The sequence below is a fragment of the Ursus arctos genome, unplaced genomic scaffold (genome assembly GCF_023065955.2).
Source record: "Ursus arctos isolate Adak ecotype North America unplaced genomic scaffold, UrsArc2.0 scaffold_33, whole genome shotgun sequence".
NCBI lineage: Eukaryota > Metazoa > Chordata > Mammalia > Carnivora > Ursidae > Ursus > Ursus arctos.
In genome coordinates this window covers 27,147,879-27,166,812 of record NW_026623019.1, presented here as the reverse complement: position 1 = coordinate 27,166,812, position 18,934 = coordinate 27,147,879, and the positions used below count along the sequence as shown (strand labels likewise).

General features: G+C 38.8%; 1 long non-coding RNA gene across 6 annotated transcripts in view; it reads left to right on the top strand.

The window, feature by feature from the left end:
• Positions 1 to 10,907, top strand: part of LOC123002092 (uncharacterized) — a 40,220-nt gene extending 29,313 nt beyond the window's left edge. For all 6 annotated transcript variants that reach the window (XR_008956827.1, XR_008956824.1, XR_008956823.1 and 3 more), the window contains 4 exons: positions 6,439 to 6,504; positions 6,831 to 6,986; positions 7,146 to 7,273; positions 10,347 to 10,907. This is a non-coding gene — a long non-coding RNA (uncharacterized LOC123002092). The remainder of the gene's footprint in view (positions 1 to 6,438; positions 6,505 to 6,830; positions 6,987 to 7,145; positions 7,274 to 10,346) is intronic.
• The last annotated feature ends 8,027 nt before the right edge of the window (positions 10,908 to 18,934 follow it).

Sequence of the window (18,934 nt, the reverse complement as noted above, 5' to 3'; positions counted from 1 at the left end):
AGTTTTTTTATATTTGTGTGGGGCTATTCTGAGGTTTCTATTCTGTTCTATTGATCTGTTTGTCAATTCTGTCTATCCACCAATACCACACTTAATTACTATGGCTTTCTAGTAGGTCCTGAAGTCTAGTAGTATCAGTTCTTCTCTGTCAATATTATGTTGGCTGTTCCGGATGTTTTGACATTCATAAAAACTTTAGAATCAGTTTGTTGTTATCCACAAAATAATTTGCTAGAATCTTGCTTGTGATTGTGTTGAATCTATTAGACTGACTTGGGAAGAACTGGCACCTTGATGACATTGAATTTTCCTATCCATGAACATGTGAACATGGAAAAAGCTGTTTAGTTCTTGAAACTCTTCTTTCATCAGAGTTTTATAGTTCTCATATAGATCTTGTACATATATATTAGATTTGTACTTAAGTATTTCATTTGGAGTGTTCTAACATTAATGGTATTGTTTTTTATTTCAAATTCTATTTGTTCATGCTGGTATATAAGAAAGTGACGGACTTTTGTGTATCAACATTGTATCCTCCCACCTTGCTATAATTACTTATTAGTTTCAGGAATGTTTTTGCCAATTCTTTCTGATTTTCTTCAGAGACAGTCATGTCTACAAAAAAAGACAGTTTTATTTCTTCCTTCCCAATCTGTATAACTTACATTTCCTTTTCTTTTCTTATCACATTAGTTGATACTTCCAGTACAGTGTTATAAAGGAGTATTGAGAGGCGACATCCTTGCCTTGGTCTTGCTCTTAGCAGGAGTTTCTAGTTTTTCACCATTCAATATGATGCTAGCAGGGTGTTTTTTGTAGGTATTCCTTATCAAGTTGAGGAAGTTTCACTCTATTCCTTGTTTGCTGAGAGTTTTTATCATAAATAGGTATTGGATTTTGTCAAATGCTTTTTCTGAATCTACTGACATGATCATGTAATTTTTCTTTTTAGCCTGTTGATGTGACGAATTACATTAATTGGATTTTGAATGTTGAAACAGCCTTGCATATGTGGGTTAAATCCTACGTAGTTGTGGCATATAATTCTTTTTATATATTGTTGGATTCAGCTTGCTAATAATTTGTTGAGGATGTTTGCATCTATGTTTATGAGGGGTCTTGGTCTATAGTTTCATTATAATGTCTTTGTCTGCTTTGGGTGTTAGTGTAATGCTAACCTCACAGAGTAAGTTAGGAAGTACTCCCTCTGCTTTTACATTCCAGAAAAGATTATAGAGAGTTGGTATAATTCCTCTTCACATGTTTAATAGAATTTACCAGTGAACCCTTCCAGGCCTGATATTTTTTGTTTTGAAAGGTTGTTAATTATTGATTTAATTTATTTAATATATGTAGGCCTATTCAGGTAGTCTATTTCTTAGTGTGCACATTTTGACAAATTGTGTCTTTCAAGGAACTGGCTCATTAAATCTAGGTCATCAAATGTGTGTGCATACAGTTGTTCATAAATATTTCTTTATTATTCTTTTAATTCCCATGAGATCAGTAGTGGTGTCCCCTATTTGATTTCCGATATTAGTGATTTTATATCTTCTCTCTTGTTTTCTTAGCACAACTGGAGGCTTATCAATTTCATTGATCTTTTCAAAGAATAAGTTTTTGGTTTCATTGATTTTTTTAAAATATTTTTTATTATATTATGTTAGTCACCATATAGTACATCCCTGGTTTTTGATGTAAAGTTCGATGATTCATTAGTTGCGTATAACACCCAGTGCACCATGCAATACGTGCCCTCCTTACTACCCATCACCAGCCTATCCCATTCTCCCACCCCCTCCCCTCTGAAGCCCTCAGTTTATTTTCTCTATTGTTTTCCTGTTTAAATTTCATTGATTTCTGCTTTAATTTTTATTATTTCTTTTCTTCTGCTTACTTTAGATTTAATTTACTCTTTGTTTCTAGTTTCCTAAGATGTAAGCTTAGATTATTGATTTTAGATCTTTCTTCTTTTTCTAATGTATGCAATTCAATGCTATAAATTTCCCTCAAAGCACTTTTTTTGTTGAATCCCACTAATTTGGTAAGTTGTATTTTCACTTTCGTTTAGGTGAAATTATTTCTTATATTTCTCTTGAGACTTCTTCTTTGACCTATGTTTTATTTAAAGGTGTATTGCTTAATCTCCAAGTATTTGGGAATTTTCTAGCTATCTTTCTATTATTGATTTCTAGTTTAAATCTATTGTGGTCTGAGAGCAGACATTAAATGATCTCTCTTCTTTTAAACTCATTAAGGTGATTTTTATGTCCCATAATGTGGTCTGTCTTAGTGGATGTTCCATGTGAGATTAAGAATATGTATTCTTTTGTTGTTGGACACAGTAGCCCAAAGATGTTAATTATAAACATTTGATTGATGATTCTATTGAATTCAGCTCTGTCCTTACTGTTTTCTGCCTGCTAGATCTGAAGTCTCCAACCATAATAATGGATTCACCTATTTCTCCTTGTATGTCTACCAGTTTTTGCCCCATGTGTTTTTCAGCCCCGTTGTTAGGTGCATACACATTAAGGATCTTGGAGAATTGACCCCTCTATTATTATGGAATGCCTTTCTTTATTCCTGATACATTTCCTTGCTCTGTGTGACATTAATATAGCTCTCCTACTTTCTTTTGATTAGTGTTAGCATAGTATATCTTTCTCCATCCATTTACTTTTTATCTATAAATGTCTTTTTTTATTTAAGGTAGTTTTCTTGTACACAATATATAGTTGAATGTTGGTTTTTGATCCATCTGAAGTCTCTTTTAATAGTATATGAATCACTATTTTGTACGCCTGAAACTAATATAACACTCTAAAAAATAAAAATAAAGTCGCATTTACGAAAAAACAGTATGTTTAGGCCACTGGTTTTAAAGTTATTGACATAGCTGGATTAATATCTACCATATTTGTTACTGTTCTCAATTTGTTGCCTTTGTTTTTTGTTCCCGTTTTTTATTGAGGTATAGTTGACATTTAACATTATATTAGTTTCAGGTGTACAACATGATGATTTGATATTTATATGTGTTGCAAAATGATCACCATAATAAGTCTAGTTAATACCCATCCCCATAAATAGTCATTTTCTTTTCTTGTGTTGAGGACTTCTAAGATCTACTCTCTTAGCAACTTTCACTTTGTTCCTATCTTTACATTCCATTATTTTTCCACATTTTGTGGTTGTAATTAAGTATTTTACATGGTTCCATTTTCTCTCCTTTCTTAGTTATTGATTATGCTTCTTTTTAAATTTTTTAATTGCTTGCCCTAGAGTTTGCAATATATATTTAATATTAATCCAAGTCTACTTTCAAATAATACTATATCACTCAAGGTGTAGTGCAAATAGCTTTTAATATTAAAATAGTCATAATTCCCTCTCCCATTCCTTGTATCATTGCTGTTATTCATTTCACTTATACATACACACATATATATATACATATATATGTACATATATAAGCATCCATTATTGAATATATTGTTCCTATTATTATTTTGAACAAACTATTATCTGTTAGGTCAATTAAGAATCAGAAAATAAAAGATTTTATTTTACCTTCACTTATTTCTTCTCCAGTACTTTTCCTTACTTTATGTAGATTCCAGTTTGTGACATACATCATTTTCCTTCTCTCTAAAGAACTTGTTTTAACATTTCTTGTAAGATAGGTCTACCAGCAACACATTTCCTGTATGATTTAGGTGTGAAAGTCTTTATTTCTCTCTCACTTCTGAAGGATAATTTCACAGGATACAGAATTGAGTTGGTGAGGGGCGCCTGGGTGGTGCAGTCGTTAAGCATCTGCCTTTGGCTCACGGCATGATCTCGGGGTTCTGGGATCGAGCCCCACATCAGGCTCCTCCGCTGGGAGCCTGCTTCTCTCCCCCACTCCCCCTGCCTGTGTTCCCTCTCTCGCTGGCTGTCTCTATCTCAAATAAATTAAAAATCTTAAAAAAAAAAAAAGAATTGAGTTGGTGAGTTTTTTTCTCTTAACACGTAAAATATTTCATTCCGCTTTCTTCTTGCTAGCATGGCATCTGATAGGAGTAGTTAGTTCTTGCAGTTAGTTATCATTATAGTTTTTATCTTTGTTCCTTTATAGGTAAGGTGTATTTTCCCTCTAGCTTTTTTCAGAATGTTTTCTTTACCTTTGATTTTCTGAAGTTTGAATATGCTATGCATAGATGTTGGGTTTTTTGTTCGTTTTTGTGTGTTTGTTTTGGCATTTATCCTACTTGGTGTTCTCTGAGCTTCCTATATTTGTATCTGTGGTTTGGTGTCTGACTGATTTGGGGAAATTCTCAGCCATTATTGTTTCCAGTATTATTTCTGTTCCTTTCTCTTTTTCTTCTCCTTGTATTCCCATTGTGCATGTTTTATATCTTTTTTAGTTGTCCCACAGTTCTTGGATATTCTGGCTCTTTCTTTCTTTCTTTCTTTCTTTCTTTCTTTCTTTCTTTCCAGTCTCTCTTCTGATTCTCAGCTTTGAAAGTTTCTACCAACATATCCTCAAGCTCAGACGTTCTTTCCTCAGTCATGTCCCGTCTACTTAAAAGTCTGTCAAAGGCACTCTTCATTTCTGTTACAGTGTTTGTTGTTCTTTTTTATCTTTAGCATTACTTGTTGGTTTTCAGAATTTTCATCTGTCTGCTTACATTGCCCATTGTTCCTCTATGTTGTTTACTTTTTCCAACACAACACTGTAATATTTTGATATAATAAAAATATATATTTCATCTTCATCTCTTGTTCCTGGTAAAGCTTCTAAAACTTACAAATTCTAGAGTGATAGGGGTGATAACAGTGTTTTTTGTTATTCATAAGAAGCCCCTTTCAACCATACAGGAATTTATGGAAATAAGGTGACCCTTGGAGGATGAGGGCTGGTTGTCAGAGGAACCTCCATATGATTAGAAGGCTGGAACTTTCAAACACCCTCTTCCCCCAAACTCCGGGGAAGGGAGAGGGGCTGGAGACTGAGTTAATCACCAATGACCAATGACTTAGTCAATCATGCCTACCTAATGGAAACTCCATAAAAATCCTAAATGATGGGATTTGAAGAACTTCCAGATCAGTAAAGGCATCCACATGCTGGCAATGTAACACACCCCCAAACTCTATGGGGACAGAAGCTCCTGTGCTTGGGACCCTTTTGGACCTCACTCTATGTACCTCTTCATTGGCTATTAATTTGTATCCTTTAAAAGAAACTGGTAAACGTAAGTAAAGTGTTTCCTTGGGTTCTGTGAGCTGTTACAGCGAATAATCAAACTCAAGGAGAGGTTTGTGGGAACTCCTGATTTGTATCTGAGTCAGACAGCCTGGGATCCACTGCTTGCAATTAGCATGTCATATGGAGAACAATCTTGTGGGACTGGGCCCTTAACCTAGAAGGTCTGTGCTAACTCTGGGTAGTTAGTGTCAGAAGTGAATTAAATTGCAGGACTCCCAGTTGGTATCCACAGAGAACTGGAGAATTGCTTAGTGTGGAAAACCTACACATTTGGTGTTAGAAGTATTGCGAGTAGAGAAATAATTTTCCTTTAAGCCGTTAGCATATTAATCACAATTGTTTTAAATTCATGGTCTGATATTTCCAGCATCCCTGCCATAGCTGAATCTGGTTCTGATGCTTGCTCTATTTATTCACATTGTATTTTTTTTCCCCTTTTCGTGTGCTTTGTAATTTTTTCTTGATAGCTAGACATGATGTATTAGATATAAGGAACCCCAGCAAAAAAGGCATTAGTGGTGTGGTGTCAAAGGAAGGGAAGCATTCTACCTACCGTCTTGTGATTAGATCTCAGTGTTTTAGTGAGCAGTGTCCCTGGGCTGTGAGCTTTACAAGTGCTTCTCAGTTCTCCCCCACACCCTCCTAAGGCAGGCTGAGATGGCTAGAGTAAGCCGGAGTTGCATATTTCTCTTCTCCCACATCAGTTAGGCTCTGACAAAACTCAACAGGTTAGGCTCCGGTAAAATAGTTTCTCTTGAGGTCAGGCCTTTCTAAGAAGAATGGAATGTTCTGGCTTATTTCAAAATGGTTTCTTTTCTCCTTTCCTTTGCTGAAAGCATGAGGGGATTTTTCTCTGATATTCACTGTGAGAATCTGTTAGAGCTCCTAGAGCCAAAACTCACAAAAATATGCCTCCTTCCAGACTTCCCTAAGGTTTTAAGTCTCACACACGTCCACACTGAGCTTCCAGCTATTTGCCGGTTACAGTTCAGGTTTTCCTAGCTTGGTACTGGTTCCCATAGAAGTTTTGCTCATGGGTTTCAGCTCCAGTAAAAATCGTGATTCTCTGTATTTGCCTGTTTGCCTCTCCAATTTGAGGGCGCAGCACTTAGGCGTATGATTTCACTTCTCTGACAGATCTAAGAAGAGTTGTTGATTTTTCTGTTTGTTTACCTTATTAGGACGGAGTGATGACTTCCATGCTCCTTATATTCCAGACTGGAAACTGGGATATGCACTTACTAAAAGTAAGTCCCTTAGGAATGGAATTGCTGGGTCATGAAACATGCATATATGTTTATACTGATGGGGAGTTTTCCAAAGTGCTTGCACCAGTGTACACTACCTTCAGCAGTGCTTAAGAGTTCTAGTTGCTCCACGTGCTCACTAGCACTTGGAATTGCTTATCTCTTCATTTTAACCAATCTGCTGTGTGTGTAGTGGTATCACATCGTGTGCGATGGCTAATGATGCTGAGCACATCTTCATTCCATGCTGTGTTTAACGTAAGTCCCTTCACTTTGGATTTATTTATTTATTATTTTTTTTTAGATTTTATTTATTTATTTGACAGAGATAGAGGCAGCCAGCGAGAGAGGGAACACAAGCAGGGGGAGTGGGAGAGGAAGAAGCAGGCTCATAACGGAGGAGCCTGATGTGGGGCTCGATCCCAGAACGCCGGGACCACGCCCTGAGCTGAAGGCAGACGCTTAACCGCTGTGCCACCCAGGTGCCCCACTTTGGATTTATTAATCTAAAATTCTTTCTTTCTCTTCCTTTCTTTTTTTAATTTTTCAATTAAATTCAATTTAGTTAACATATAGTGTATTATTAGTAGAGGCAAACCATAGAAGATACTTAACTATATAATTCTTCTTCCTTCCTGAAGGTATTTGGCTCATATTTCCCCTTTATTTGATGCCTGCTGCTATTTGCCAGGTCTACCCAGGAAATCCCATTCCAACTTCCAGGATACTCAAGCCTGCCTCCTTCTGCTCCAGCTACCTGTGGTGGTAGGTAAGAAAGAACTAAATGCCAACACTCTCTTCCTATAGTAATCTTCACCCTACAACTTCCCACCAAAGTGCCTTGGATTCCTATGTGAGCAGACCCCTGAGAGCCCAGCAAGGTTTCTTGACATATTAAGTTATGCCCAAGTTGCATAGTGAGTATGGCCCCATCTCAAGCTGGGACTCTGCTACACTTAGGTAAGTCAGAGGCACAATTAAAGAGTTTTGAGATTTGAGTCTGTGGATTTTCATTGAACAGAAAACACCAGAGATAGAAATTAACCCCTCTTTGACATGGCTATGGGTTTCTTCTAAAAGCCAGTTAGATTTTGCAGTTCACAAAGACCCCCAAGCCCAAAATTTAATTATTGAGTGGCTATCCTCAACTTCTGCTATTGAAACTGGTTATTGTGAAGCCACAGACTTGATGAAGGCCTTTTGATAATAGAAGTTGTCTTGTACCTTTGTGCTTATAAAAATATACTTTTGCCTAGGGATGATTTTAGTTTTAGGAAGGTAATAAAAGTCAACTATAAAGAGAATTGGCTTAATTTGGAATGAAGTTGTTTCCAACTGTAGTACTCATGCATACTGCTGGTCAGTGTATTGAACTGAGATCCCCACTCTTTGGGCAAACTAACAGCTACACATTTTCCACAGTTAATTATGAAAAACTATAAACCTTATCAAGAATACACAGAGTATATAACAAACAGCCGTAGGGAATATCACGAGTTTTAAACTTTAGTAAGCAAAATCTTTTTTAAAGCTTTATTCATGATTTGAAGACTGTTTTCAATAGTCAATTGCTCAACTTTTTTCTGTGTAACGTTGAACTAATTCCTAAATAAAAATTAAAGAATTAGTCTCAGGGGCGCCTGGGTGGCACAGCGGTTAAGCGTCTGCCTTCGGCTCAGGGTGTGATCCCGGCGTTATGGGATCGAGCCCCACATCAGGCTCCTCCGCTATGAGCCTGCTTCTTCCTCTCCCACTCCCCCTGCTTGTGTTCCCTCTCTCGCTGGCTGTCTCTATCTCTGTTGAATAAATAAATAAAATCTTTAAAAAAAAAAAAGAATTAGTCTCAAACCCATAATAGTTAGTGAATCTTCTGTCTTTTAATAAGTCTGGAACAAACTCCACAAAAATCAATCATTATGCATCTTTGAAATACAGAAAATTATTGTTATGAACGTTGAAATCAAATCTGAAGGGTTTCAGCAAGTCTTTTTTAAAATGTAAATTGTAGCATCGGCTTCCCAAAGTGAGTTCTAAAACAATAAAATGTACCTGGGAATCTTGTAAAAATGTAGATTCTGATTCATTAGGTCTGAGAGGGGCCTGAGATTCTGCATTTTCATGAACTCTCAAGAAATGCCATACTGTTGGTCTGTGAATCACAATTTGATTAGCAAGGGTAGGTGACCCCTGATGAGCCCTCAGTATTTATGAAAACACAGCTGGAAAGGTAGCATGTTGCAACAGGAAGAGCAATGCCCCGGTATCAAATGACATTAGTGTAAGTCTAAGTCCTGCTACTTGCTTGCTGTGCATTCTGGAACAAATTCATGCAATAATTGTGAGCTTCAGTTTTCTTGTCGATTATATGTGTATAATCCCCGCCATACCCACTTCAAAATATGGTGGGGTTCTTCTAACTTGAAGTTTATATTCCAAGTAAATGTGTAAGGCAGAAACGTATATATGTATGTATGGTATATACATATGATGTATATCTGTTTGAAAGTACCTTTAAATCTCCCATGATGTACATTATTTCAATAGATCCAACACCGGTAGGTAGAGGCTTGGTGTACTCATCTAGACAATGATCTCTTCCTGGACAGTTGGCATTATGGTTTGTTGCAACATCTTTCAGTCCCAGTGAGGTTCCCATTACCTTCTATCACCAAGAGAGGGTGGAGAATACAGTAATAGTACAAATCCCCTAAGGATTGCCCCATGATCCCCAAAGACAGAAGAGTAATTTCAAATTAACTTTCAAATACATTTGTATAAACGGTTGTATCCTTTTTCAGAAAGAATAATCCACAACATTCACTTATAAACAGAAACTTAAATTGCAACAGATGTTTCCCTTTTTGAAAAGGTTCTTGAATTCATTGACAGACCTTTGGCTAAACTGATGAATTAATTTGTTCAGGCCAGATTTCATAAATCCTCTAATAATTTTTCCCTTTACACATGTTGACTTGAATTTGGGAACTGCAACATGTGGTTTCAACATTTTAACCTTTTCTACTTTAATCAACTAACATTTATGGCAGGGTTGGATGATGACTGATCACTGAAAGATACAGTTAACTAAGATATGGAGTCTAACTTGTTAAATAAGCCTAGATATCTAAATAATAAGTAGAAATCAATCTGCGTCACTGAATTTTGAAATGTTGGGCAACTTCACATAAGTCTTTTTCTTCTAGGACTCTGTTGAAGATAATTTTCTATGTATTGCTACAAAGCTTGGACATGCATATCATGAGTACATTTATTTTATTTTTTTTAAGGTTTTTATTTATTTATTTGTCAGAGAGAGAGAGAGAGAGCACAAGCAGGGAGAGCAGCAGGCCAAGGGAAAAGCAGGCTCTCTTCTGAGCAAGGAGCCCAATGTGGGACTCAATCCCAGGCCCCTGGGATCATGACCTGAGCCAAAGGCAGACACTTAACCGACTGAGCCACCCAGGCATCCCTCATAGGTACATTTACATGTGGCTGGTTTATCTTGGCTGTATACAAGCCAACTATACAAAACTAAAATTTTTTAACTATATTGTAAATAGATTTATTTATAATGCATTAGTCTCTTTTTTCATTAACACATGAAAACTAAATACCAATTTAGCACAGTTCAAGCCAAGCTTTAACACAAAATTTAGCTAAGCTTTTAAAGTTTTAGTCTCGATAACTCCCTACACTAAAATTTGAGATGAACATTATTTATCATAAACAAGTTTAAGATCAAGTTTGGTAAAAAATCTTTGTAAGAGTATCTCTTAGAAAACCATTTCTACAGCCCAATTAATCAAATGTCATGGATCTTTTCTTATGGTTAATTCTAACAGGGCAATGAGAGAAATTCAGTGGATCACTTGCTGGTTATAACAAATATAGATGTTCCAATGCTCATAGCAGCATTGTCTACAATAGCTAAATCGTGGAAGGAGCCGAGATGCCCTTCAACAGATGAATGGATAAAGAAGATGTGGTCCATATATACAATGGAATATTACTCAGCCATCAGAAAGAATGATTACCCAACATTGGCGGCAACATGGACGGGACTGGAGGAAATTATGCTAAGTGAAATAAGTCGAGCAGAGAAAGACAATTATCATATGGTTTCACTCATTTATGGAACACAGGAAATAGCAGGGAGATTGGTAGGAGAAGGAAGGGAAGAATGAAGTGGGGGTAAACAGAAAGAGGAATGAACCACGAGAGACTATGGACTCTGGGAAAGAAACTGAGGGCTTCAGAGGGGAGGGGGTGGAAATTGGGATAGGCCAGTGATGGGTATTAAGGAGGGCACGTATTGCAGGGAGCACTGGGTGTTATACGCAAACAATGAATCATGGAACACTACATCAAAAACTAATGATGTACTGTATGGTGACTAACATAACATAATAAAAAATTTTAAAAATAAAAATAAAAAAACAAGCATGGATGTTGTTAAAATGTTAACAAATTTAACAAATGTTTAATTGGTAACACTTTCCTTTTTAATATGAGTACTCTCATTGTTTAGGATTCCCATTTGCTGTATAGTGTGACTACTCATAATATGCCTTCTTTGCATTGGGAAGGCCAGGTTATGACTGTCCCAGTCTTATGTTGGTTAAGTATAAGATAAAGGATAAAACCCACTTAGAATAGTGGTTCTCAAGTTTGAGTGTACATTAAAGTTACCTGGAGATTTAGTTGAAACAGATTGTTACCAGGGTGCCAAGGTCATTCAATGGGAAAAGGACAATCTTTTCAAGAAATGGTACTGGCAAAACTGAACATCCACATGCAAAAGAATGAAAATAGATCCTCGTACCATATACAAAACTTACCTCAAAACGGATCAAGGACCTAAGAGCTAAAACTAAAACATAAGAGATAAAACTATAAAACTCTTAGAAAAAAACATAGGGAAAATGTTTCATGACATTGGATTTGGCAATGATTTCTTAAACAGGAAACAAAAGAAAAAATAGATAAATTGAACTTCACAAAAATAAAAATCTTTTGTGCATCAAAGGACACTTTTAAAAGATTGAGAAGACAACCCACAGAATGGGAAAAAATATTTGCAAATCATATATCTGATAAGGGATTAATATCCACAATATTTGGAGAATTTCCAAAACTCAACAACAAAAAATTAACAACCAAATTCAAAAATGGGCAAAAGATTTGAATAGACATTTCTCCAAAGAAGATATACAAATGATTGATAAGCACATGAAAAGATGTTTACCATGACTTGTCACTAGGGAAATGATAATTAAAACTTCAGTGAGATATCAATTTGTATCCATTAGGATGCCTATTATCAAAAAATGTATATGTAAGCAGCAAGTGTTAGCAGTGATTTGGAGAAATTAGAACCTTGCATGTTCCTGGTAAGAATACAAAATGGTGCAACCACTATGGGAAACAGCTCGGCAGTTCCTTAGAGAGTTAACATTGAATTACCGAATGATCCAGCAAGTCCACTTCTTAGCACATAATCACAGGAATTAAAAGCAGGGACTCAGGGGTGCCTGGGTGGCTCAGTCAGTTAAGAATCTGACTCTTGATTTCAGCTCCGGTCGTGATCTGAGGGCTATGGGATCAAGCCCCACATCAGGTTCTGTGGAGCCTGCTTGAGATTCTTGCTCTTCCTCTGCCTCTCTCCTCATTGTCTCTCACATGTGCACTCTCTCTCTCTCTCAAAACAAAGAAAATGGAAAAAAAATTTAAATATAAAAGCAGGGACTCAAACGTATGCCATACACCAGCATTACCCATAGTAGCTAAAAGTTAGAAACAACCCACACATCCATCGATAGAGCAATGGCTGAACAAAATGTGGTCTACATGTACAATGGAATATTATCCAGCTGTAAAAAAACCACAACGAAATTCAGGTACGTGCTATAACACAGATGAACATTAAAAACATTACACTAAGGGAAATGAGGCAGATACAGAAAGAACAATGTTCTATGATTGCATCATATGAGGTACGTAGAATAGGCACATATACAGAGATAGAAAGTGGAAGTAACCAGGGGCCGGGAGTGGGTGGGAGTAAAGGGGAGTTACTATTTACTGGGTACAGAGTTTCTGTTTGGGATAGTGAAAAAGTTCTGGAAATGGATGATGGTGATGGCTATGCCACAGTGGCACTGCATTTAATGCTACTGAGTTGTATACTATACAAAGGGTTAAAGAGTATATTTATATGATGCATATTATGCATATTTTGAGACAATAAAAACAAAAAACAAAAAACCTCATGGATTCCTAGGCTGTATCCCCAGAGTATCTGACTAGGTCTGGGTCAGAGCCAGAGAACTTCCATTTCTAACAAATTCCCAGGTGATGGTCACGCTGCGGGGTTAGAAACTACACTTGAGGGGCGCCTGGGTGGCGCAGTCGTTAGGCGTCTGCCTTTGGCTCAGGGCGTGACCCCGACGTTATGGGATCGAGCCCCACATTGGGCTCCTCCGCTATGAGCCTGCTTCTTCCTCTCCCACTCCCCCTGCTTGTGTTCCCTCTCTCGCTGGCTGTCTCTCTCTCTGTCAAATAAATAAATAAAATCTTAAAAAAAAAAAAAAAAAAAGAAACTACACTTGAAGAAACCATCCTTTAAAGACGAGTTCTTCTCACCCAATGAGAGAAGGCATTCGAAAGAGGATTTAAAAAAATATATTCCAAATTGTGGACCAATTCTGGTTGAAGGTGGTAGATACGGTGTTCAGAAGGATTCTTGAATCATGTCCAGGCTCTGTGGGAAAGAGCTTTAGGACAGAGTAGCGATGCACACCGTAGATACAGGAGGGGCAGCTGACAGCAGACATGTCGTATATTTATCCTCCACAAGGTTGATTGATTTTAATCTTTCTTGTTCTACCCATTTGGCAGTACAGTCTCGTTCTTGCACTTGAATTTAATTCATATCATGGGATTATAACTCTTTGGCGCTAGGCTTCAGCCAAAGTTAAGTCGATGTTACCCAACCAGGCCAGGGTGTAGGTTTTCCCTTTGTGGGGTTGGAGGAGGGTGGTGAGGTGGTGGAACGAGGGAGGAGAGAAGAGGATCAGAATAAAGATAAGGGAGAAAGCTGACGGGCAAGTTGGAGAAAACAGCGGCAAACAGGAAAGTGTGTGCAAAAATTTCTTGTGAATTCCCAAGTACTCAATTAAAAGCAGGCCAAACTTGAGAACTGGGTTGAAGGCTAAAGACTGTGTGTGGGGGGCAGAGGTGGGGAAGGGGGTGCAATGCATTTTTCAGGGACCAGACCCATCACTGGCTCAGAATCTCTGAGGCATAGCTTTATTTAGGCAAATTGTACCCGAAGCCTGGGTTACATCTGGAATTCAAGAATTCTCCATGTTTTGAGTATGGCCTAGAGAACACATGTGGTCCACGGGCTGCATTTTGCCACCCACAACTTTGGGCCACATTTATGGGAGCCAGTGAAAGAGTCAATCTGCTGAGTCAGAAAAAAATCTAACACTTTAAAAACTATTATCCAAGTAGGCATTCATACACGTTGCCGTATTAAGCACTCAAGTGGCCCCATTCATAATCAACTCTTTAGACACCAAGGCATTGACATCACGAATTATGTTATGAATTATAAATAGAGGGTAAAGCAGCTGAGAATGTGAAGTCAGAAGTCCTAAGTTGTGTTACTAGCTCAAGCACAGGCCTAAAAAACAAAAGCATCCACCTCTTAGTTCAGTTCAACAATTTTCCTTGAGTTTTTTTTTTTTTTTTACAAGGCACTTAGGCAAACAGTATATAAATAAGACCAAGTGTCTGTCTTGAAAGTGCTTAAAATCAATGAAGGGGGTAAGATAAATACACAAATTAATAAATGCAAGACATGGAAATAAAATGTTATGTGAGAGATACAAGCAAAACGTTGACTATGTTTCAGCAAACATACAAACAAAAGCAGTAAGCTGTTAACGTCTCTGGGTCCATTAGAATACTCTCAGCACGTCTGGTTCCCAATACAAAGTCGGCAGTTGATAAATGGCTTTTTGAATGAACTAAAGGGTCATGTCTCTTCCCAGGCCTAAACAGTCTGCTGATGGCCTGGTCTGCAATTTTTTCGCTCTGAATTTGCATAATTAGACCCAGTATCTATTTCTGTGCCACAAAATCACACATAGATCAGTGCGTTAACAACCATGAAGCTTTATAGTCCTGTGCTGCTCAGGTAGGAAGATAAGCAACTTTGGTACAATCGACTGAACAGAATATAATTCAAGGAGGTATTTAAATAAAAGAGGATGTTGACAGAGCCATGGATACAAACACCGTGAAGGAGAAGTGAAGATCTGCACATAGGGTCGCTAGGGTGGAAAGAAATGGTTCTGTACCGTTGACCTCGAAACTCAGGTCTGTTTCTACCGGAGGAGCTCGAACAGTTCTTAAGACTTAGAAATACTGAGAGCCATGTATGAATGAGTCATGCAGTTTCTCTTAGCATCCAGTTCACACCACATACCCTATTTGGCACGCTGACCCATGTTTGCAGGAGGCCAAGATAGAATGTGCCTGAGAGTTGAAATCCCTTCATTTTGTACACTGGGGATGCCTGCAGATTGGGCTTCATCTGCTTGGCAATGTGGAGCCCACGTTGCAAAGGAAAAGCAAAAGGAGTCGAGTTGCTTGGAATTTCTTGGCAGTGGAAAACATTTCTTAAAGAGAAGTGACTTCAAGGCAGTGTTCTCAAAAGTTATGAAGTTCTAAATGTGTTTTAGCAACTTTTTTTTTAAAGGAAAACTCAGAACTGATTTATTTCTGTTCCACTGAGGAATACAATAAATATGTTATGGTTCTGGATCTTACTATGCAAAATTAATCTTTCTAATTACATAAGCAAACATGAGTCCGGAGCTAGGGAAACTGTAGCCACAATGGATAACAAATGAAGAGAATCCGACCTTTTGGCAGAATATTATGATACAATGTTGTAATATGGAATTTTATTATCAGCTTCACAGTTTTTATAATAACAAAATTATCATTTCTTTCACTTTTCTATCTAAAGTGTCTGTATTTAATGCATTGCTATTTGACAAACAAGTCAAAGTCTAAGTCACTAACATAATAACATCACATCCTACCACATAATCTGTTAAGTAATAATAAGGTATTCCTTCAGCCACTGACCAAGCATCTCCACCTAAGGAAATTACCTTGTTTCTCTGAACTTTATTTTCTGTTTTTGTATTCCCCCAGAAGCCGACCCTGAAGCAAGGATCTGAGTGCAAGCAGTTATTGGGAGGCAGGGTGGGTGGAATGCAGGAGGCGGCTCCTACCGGCTGGCGAGTTCGGACCGTGCGCACGTCTTCTCTGGTCCGTGTTCCCCGATGGCGCACCGAGAGCTTGACCTGGGCCGTGGCAGGAGTATTCACACCATGGAAATCAGCAAGTGCTTGACATCAGGGCTGTTCTCGGTTACTTTTTTTGTTTTCTTTATGCTTTGAGCACCAGTTTGCTAGCGCACCATTAGTCTAGGATACACAGTAGCAGAGTGGAGCGGTAAGACAGGAGAGAGAGAGAGGGAGAGCGAGCAGGAGAGAGAGAGCGTGCGAGCACCAGTGGGGAAGGGAGACAAAGACAGAGGGAGAAGAAGAGGCAGGCTCCCCGCTGATCAAGGAGCCCTCCTTGGGGCTCAGTCCCAGGCCCCTGGGATCATGACCTGAGTCAAAGGCGGGTGCTTCATGGGAGGAGCCACCCAGGCGCCCCAAAGAGACACATTGTTAAGGGCACGTTAATAAGCCTGTCCTCCCTGGACTTAAGCTGGAACTTGATTCTGGGGAGAAGCTGCAGGCAAGGGTGCCGGACACACTGCAAAGATACCATACACTGCAGAAGTGTAACCCTGCTGAGAGTAGAGTGAGCTGGGGTATTTATATATCCATTCAGTCACTGGAAAGGTGTCTGGGCAAGGGTGGCTGGTTCCCGTGGTGCTTCTGCCTCTAGGAAGCAGGGAAGAGAGGCCCTGTCTGTCCTCAGCGAGGGGATGCATGTCCCTCCCCGCAGCTAGAAAGCAGCAGACTGGGGCTGAAGCCACAGGACCCAGGAATGTGGGTGGGGCACCAACAGCACCTGCTATAATATCTATATAAAATAAAAATAAAAACATCTACCATCTCATTTCACTTTAACTTAATGGAACTATTCTAATGTAAATATATAAATGTTTACATATGTCTATTTATTAATTATATATCTGTTTTCTAATTTTTTAGTTGACACACAATGTTACATTAGTTTCAGGTGAACGTGTAATTATATTTTTTTATAGAAATGCTTGGCGTTCCTAAGATATAGGCAAGATGTCCACTCATGGTATTACTGTTGTCGTCGTAAAAATGATAATAAACAATTGCAACCTGTGAATTTGGAGAGCAAGAGGAACGAAAGGAAAAAACACTTTCTTAGAGGAAAGACTAGTTTGTTTTCTTATACGTAGACTGACTGCTGGAGACAGCGGTTTGTGAAGCTGAAGTTGACAAGCAGGCACACAGTACGCACCTAGGGAGACAGGCAAAGACCTCTACTTAAAATCACCTTCCCCTCCAGACTATTCTGATCCCCGACATCTCTCCCCGTGGTTATCCCTCTGGGGTTGGAACCCGCAAGGCCACGATGATGATTACGTAGGTTAGTAAAAAATACTACATGAGCCTACAAATCACTGATATTGATGCAGTGATGAGTTTTCAGGACACTGGGTGCCAAGGAGTCAGGCAGTAAAAGGAGGTTTCACAGCAGAAGAAGGTCGAGGAAGTTCACAGCCTGGGACCCTGGGTGAGGACAAGGCAAGTGCAGAACGCAGAGGCCAGAAGGCAAATGGCGTTCCAGCGCCAGCTTGTCCCAGAGCTGTCCTGTCTTCCCCTGGCCCTCCCGGTAATTGCCTACCGCTGCCTGGAGCTGACCTTAACATACTAGATGAAAGTAGCTGGGTGGCCGCAGACCTTAAAACACCTCCCTTACTCTCTTCCCGATGCCTGCAGTTCTGTTAGAATTTCATTTCTTGGGCTTAAAAGAGAATTCCCTGGAGACTGTAAGCAACTGAGTCTTAACAGTAAGTTCATCGTTTGCTCTCAGGTGTGTGGGTGAGGGGAGAAGGCAGAGGAAAGGAGAGGACCAAGAGAGGTATGTGAGCACGAGAGCACAGGATCCCTGCAAAGCTGTATGGTTTGAAGAAGATACGCAGAGGGGATAAAAGGAAGGGCAATAAGAAGAAAAGAAACAGATGTGTTCCAAAATGACCCAAGCCAATCTGGCCGTGTACCACCCTTAGGTTCCCTTTGGACTTCGGTGAGAGCTGCTGAGGAAGAAGTTTTCTGTGGGAAGGGTTAGCAACTTCCCCCCAAACCCACCATCAGGTTATAATGAAAACAAGTCTCACAAATTCTGCTACCTTACAAATACTTACCAAATACACATTTGCAGGCAAGAATGTCCCAAACATTTCTTATCACCTGTTCCCAGCCTCCTACCCTTTTAGGTGCTCTGACCACTGCATTTCATGCGGGGCTCATTTGAGGAAAATGCAACAGTACTCTAGAAGCAAGATTCTATTACCCTTTTAGTTAACCTCATCAGAACCTTAACGACTGGCCATAGGACTGTTTAGGGGTCAAGCATGAACACCATGGCAAAGTGCACAGGCTACACTCTCATTAGAGCCTTACATCACTTACATTCAAGGAGGAATGTTGAAATTTAAAAAACACACACAAATAAACTTTTAGTTAATCCATGCATCTTGAATACCTTTAAATTCAACATTTAGAACTCATGTATCACGTTTGTCACAACAGTCAACGGACCTCTATTTTCATCATTAAAATCTCATTTTTGACATTCACTATGCTAATTAGAAAAGCCCCTGCGTTGATCAAGGAATGGCCTCTGAGCGTGTCCTCTCGGGAAGGATGCAAGCTCACCATCTTAGATGGGGATTTTTGGTTAGAGCAACTGGGAGCACTGGGCTCTGGGCAAGTGTTTTGTGATCAGTTGCAGATATTCTAATCATGGGCCTTTGGAGGGCAGTGCGGAGCAAGGGGGCCTCAAAGACAAAATCCACACACTTAACAATTTTGAAAAAACTAACCTACCAACTGGAGTTTCCCATCCAAGTATTTTTCTGTTATTTATTTAAAACATCTTATCAATTTGATTTCTCAGGCTTTGGATTTTCTAGGAAAATAAAACTGTTGGCTCTTCTCCAACAAAAAAACATGTTTACTCTTTTCTAATCTCCCCTGGAGACACACACTTTCCTTACTTCACTCCTCCAGTTAAACCTAAAAGATAAAAAGCTGAAATGCTAACAGACTTCAAAGAATACACTCTACTCTTATCCATTGCCTGGAGAGCAACTGCAGGTTACCTGGTTGACTTTTACAAAATTATCTGAAAC